Raw genomic sequence first — 5,267 nt, 5'->3', positions numbered from 1 at the left:
TCTCTAGGTATTTTTTGATTTCCTCTTTGATTTCTTCAGTGATCTCTTGGTTATTTAGTAATGTATTGTTTAGCCTCCATGTGTTTGTGTTTTTTACGTTTTTTCCCCTGTAATTCACATCTAGTCTCAAAGCATTGTGGTCAGAAAAGATACTTTATATGATTTCAATTTTCTTAAATTTACTGAGGCTTGATTTGTAACCCAAGATGTGATCTATCCTGGAGAATGTTCCATGCGCACTTGAGAAGAAAGTGTAATCTGCTGTTTTTGGATGGAATGTCCTATAAATATCAATTAAATCTATCAGGTCTATTGTGTCATTTAAAGCTTGTGTTTCCTTATTAATTTTCTGTTTGTATGATCTGTCCATTGGTGTAAGTGAGGTGTTAAAGTCCCCCACTATTATTGTGTTACTGTCGATTTCCTCTTTTATAGCTGTTAGCAGTTGCCTTATGTATTGAGGTGCTCCTATGTTGGGTGCATATATATTTATAATTGTTATATCTTCTTCTTGGATTGATCCCTTGATCATTATGTAGTGTCCTTCCTTGCCTCTTGTAACATTCTTTATTTTAAAGTCTATTTTATCTGATATGAGTATTGCTACTCCAGCTTTCTTTTGATTTCCATTTGCATCTTTTTCCATCCCCTCATTTTCAGTCTGTATGTGTCCCTAGGTCTGAAGTGGGTCTCTTGTAGACAGCATATAGATGGGTCTTGTTTTGTATCCATTCAGCAAGTCTGTGTCTTTTGGTTGGAGCATTTAATCCATTCACGTTTAAGGTAATTATTTATACGTATGTTCCTATGACCATTTTCTTAATTGTTTTGGGTCTCTTTTTGTAGGTCCTTTTCTTCTCTTGTGTTTCCCACTTAGAGAAGTTACTTAGGCATTTGTTGTAGAGCTGGTTTGGTGGTCTTGAATTCTCTTAGCTTTTGCTTGTCTGTAAAGTTTATGATTTCTCCATCGAATCTGAATGAGATCCTTGCCAGGTAGAGCAATCTTGGTTGTAGGTTCTTCCCTTTCATCACTTTAAGTATATCATGCCACTCCCTTCTGGCTTGTAGAGTTTCTGCTGAGAAATCAGCTGTTAACCTTATGGGAGTTCCCTTGTATGTTTTTTTTTTTTTCCTTTTTAGAAATGAGCTTTATTTGCAATGCTCTTTAGTAGCCTGCATATTTATTTTTTCCTCCCACCAGGTTACCTGCAAGTTAGGATTTCAAAAACCACAACAAACAAATCAAACACCTGTAGGATCCAGGCACTGACCACCCAAGTGTCATGTTGGCGATTAAACCAGGACTCCCTTTCAAAGAAGCTTCTATGCAAAATGCTGTATTTCCTCCAATGAGGCTTGTTTTTCAACCTTGAAATCATCCACTCGAAAAGCAGACCCCAAAACCCAAGCTTTCAGAACTGGGTCCCAATATCACCACATAAATCACTCTCATTCTAACAACTATACAATTAATGGCCCCAAAAGTTACTTTAATAGAGGGCTTCAAGGCAAGGCAAAGTTTTTCATAAAACCCCCATCCACCCTGCCAACTGCTCTGCACCTCTCTTCCACAGGAACCCATAACACTTCACCCTTCAAGTCCTGGGGACAACCTCAGCAGCATGGAGTGGCCAAGCAGAGCCCATTGGGACAGGGAAAGAATTTGGACACAGACGCAACAACAATGAACTTGTTCATTCCTCACAAATGCAGTCCAATGAGAGGCTGCATCAAACTTAAAAGCCAACCTTTCTGCTTCAGATTCCTGGATACAAAAGATTTTTTTAAATCTGTATAATTTGAACCAAAAAAGGATGGTTATTAAAAATAAACCAAGAAATACTGGGTTTCCTATGAAAGTTTGGTAGAAGAGGGATTCTGATCTGATTAAACAATCTAGACACCACAGCTCCTCACATAAACACTCTTCAAACTCTTTTAAGTAGACAGCATTTCAAGGCAGAGATCAAAGTGAAAATATCTTTGAAAAGAAAACAGTGACGTGGCTGGAAAACTATGTTTATCTTGGCAAACATTTTTTCCACCCACCACAAGCTTGGACTTTCTGGGAAGGTCACTGGTTTTCTGGTCAGAAACATTCTTGAAGTCGTCAGGAATGGAGGAAAAGACACTCTGAGAAGGTGTGTTTCCAGTTCTGTACCTGGAGCTCAGGAGCCAAAGAGCACAATCATGCAGAACATCATGAAGACATTCCATAGGGCGATGAAGATTTGAAAATATCTGAGGTTCAGCAAGAACTCCCGGATGTTGTCACCTGTGCTGGGCTCCCTTGACTCCTCCTCAAAGCCTTGCGTGTCCTTCTTTTTCAGCTTAAAGTTGAGCACTGCCCCGGCGTTCATCAACAGCATCCCAAACAGCAGGATGTCCCTGATTACTGTTACTGCCGGAGCGTCTGTGAGAACAGGAAGCCCTTTGTATGTTATTTGTCATTTTCCCTTTGCTGCTTTCAAGAATTTTTCTTTGTCTTTAATTTTTGGCAGTTTGATTTCTATGTGCCTCAGCGTGTTTCTCCTTGGGTTTAACCTGTATGGGACTCTCTGTGCTTCCTTGACTTGCATAGCTATTTCCTTTCCCATGTTAGGGACGTTTTCAACTATAATCTCTTCAAATATTTTCTCGGGTCCTTTCTCTCTCTCTTCTCGTTCTGCAACCCCTATAATGCGAATGTTGTTGCGTTTAATGTTGTCCTAGATGTCTCTTAGGCTGTCTTCATTTCTTTTCATTCTTTTTTCTTTACTCTGTTCTGCAGCAGTGAATTCCACCATTCTGTCTTGCAGGTCACTTATCCGTTCTTCTGCCTCAATTATTCTGCTATTGATTCCTTCTAGTGTAGTTTTCATTTCAGTTACTGTAGTGTTCATCTCTGTTTGTTTGTTCTTTAATTCTTCTGGGTTTTGTTAAACATTTCTTGCATCTTCTCAATCTTTGCCTCCATTCTTTGTCTAGGGTCTTGGATCATCTTCACTATCATTATTCTGAATTCTTTTTCTGGAAGGTTGCCTATCTCCATTTCATTTAGTTGTTTTTCTGGGGTTTTATCTTGTTCGTTCATCTGGTACATAGCCGTCTGCCTTTCCATCTTGTCTACCTTTTTGTGAATGTGGTTTTTGTTCCACAGGCTGCAGGACTGTAGTTCTTCTTGCTTCTGCTGTCTGCCCTCTGGTGGACAAGGCTATCTAAGAGGCTTGTGCAAGTTTCCTGATGGGAGGGACTGGTGGTGGGTACCTCTGACTGTTTCTCTGGTGGGCAGAGCTCAGTAAAACTTCAATCTGCTTGACTGCTGATGGGTGGGGCTGGGTTCCCTCCCTGTTGGTTGTTTGGCCTGAGGCAACCCAACACTGGAGCCTAGCTGGGCTCTTTGGTTGGGCTAATGGCAGACTCTGGGAGGGCTCACGCCAAGGAGTACTTCCCAGAATTTCTGCTGCCAGTGTCCTTGTCCTCACAGTGAGCCACAGCCACCCCCCACCTCTGCAGGAGACCCTCCAACACTAGCAGGTAGGTCTGGTTCAGTCTCCCCTGGGGTGACTGCTCCTTCCTCTGGGTCCCGATGCGCACACTACTTTGTGTGTGCCCTCCAAGAGTGGAGTCTCTGTTTCCCCCAGTCCTGTCAGAGTCCTGCAATCAGTTCCCACTAGGCTTCAAAGTCTGATTCTCTAGGAATTCCTCCTCCCATTGCCAGACCCCCAGGTTGGAAATCCTGACGTGGGGCTCAGAACCTTCACTCCAGTGGGTGGACTTCTGTGGTATAAGTGTTCTCCAGTCTGTGAGTCACCCACCCACCAGTTATGGAATTTGATTTTACTGTGATTGCACCCCTCCTACCATCTCATTGTGGCTTCTCCTTTGTCTTTGGATGTGGGGTATCTTTACTGGTGAGTTCCAGTGTCTTCCTGTTGATGATTGTTCAGCAGCTAGTTGTGATTCTGGTGTTCTCGCAAGAGGGACTGAGAGCACGTCCTTCTACTCCGCCATCTTGCTTCTTCTCCAGGCTCAGGGTCTTCTAATGTGGGCCCCCAATTACTCAAGTCCTTACTCTGGGTTGACCTCCATCCCTGACAGAACCGACTGCCTTTGGAGACACAGTGCGGGTCCTAGCTTGGCATCCAAACACTGATGCTGCCCCCACACCCACAGGGAGGATGGGGTGGGAGGGCGGATGCTGTTTCTCGGAACGGGTTTCGTCCTAATAATTAGGGACTGTGGCACCAAGGTGGCACCGCACCAGGAAAGTCAAGGATGCAGTAGGATGTAATCTCTGCAGACGCCCCACGAGCTCTAGTTAAGAGTGCAAACACTTCTCTGGGTACAAGAGGAAAAGGGACAGGCTCTGGCTGCCAGCTGCCTGGCTGGAGGGAAGCTTCCAGTTCACAGGAACGGGCAGAAAATCTCCTCAGGTTTAAATGTATTTACTAGCCAGATGTCAAGTTCACTTCCCATTCCTGAAACTTGCCTCCTTTGTCTTTCAGACCTAGATCGGAGGGGCAAATACATGGCACTTGTGCCAGTGCTCATATCTCCCATGCCATGGCAGTTATTCTTTCCCAAAAAGTTCTCACAAGCTATCTTATACAGTGTACCAGGCAGCCATGAAGAGTAATTGGCACATGAGATAAAACCCATCTGCTACCCTTATCTAGTTTTACTTCCACTAGTACCTTGCCGGCAGATGCTATTTGAAATTTTCAGCATGGGGTCTAATTTCTTGCCCAGCCAAAAACACATATTCTTTAATTTCTGTTTCAGCTCTTTGCAGTCCCTTTTGAGCCAACCACAAATTTATTTCCCATGTGAGGAAACTCAAGGTGCAATGTCATTAGCAGAGCACAGATAACTATGGTTTCCCACAAGCAATGAAAAATCACAAACATCTCATGTGAGCTCTACTCACATAACAATACTAATTAATGTATTTAATATTAATACTAATTAATTAATTAATACGAATTAATAGATGCCAATAATACCCATATTTCACAAATATGAGAACTGAAGATTAGAGAGAGCCAGGATTGAAATTCAGGAAAAGTCAAGACTCTGAATTGTTAGTCCCTACCCTGTACCAACTCTACTTTTCCAGATTCTTCTAAATGGTTCCAGGAATCCTCTTAGAAGTCCTTAGTTTTCTTAATACATACTGTTTTAAAGACACATTAAGAATAATAGATTTATTTAGGAAAACACACACAGGAAAGCAAATACAGAAAAATACCAACAACAAGCCAATCTAGGTAAAAGCTCTGCTGGTG

General features: G+C 42.4%; 1 pseudogene; it reads right to left on the bottom strand.

Annotated features, from left to right (window-relative positions):
* Nucleotides 1–2,168: 2,168 nt before the first annotated feature.
* Nucleotides 2,169–4,710, bottom strand: LOC103084752 (small integral membrane protein 7 pseudogene; annotated as a pseudogene).
* Between the last annotated feature and the right edge of the window lie 557 nt (nucleotides 4,711–5,267).

The sequence above is a fragment of the Lipotes vexillifer genome, unplaced genomic scaffold (genome assembly GCF_000442215.2).
Source record: "Lipotes vexillifer unplaced genomic scaffold, Lipotes_vexillifer_v1.1 scaffold1521, whole genome shotgun sequence".
Classification (NCBI taxonomy): domain Eukaryota; kingdom Metazoa; phylum Chordata; class Mammalia; order Artiodactyla; family Lipotidae; genus Lipotes; species Lipotes vexillifer.
Note: the sequence above shows the minus strand (reverse complement) of the source record. Positions and strands in the feature narration are given on the sequence as shown.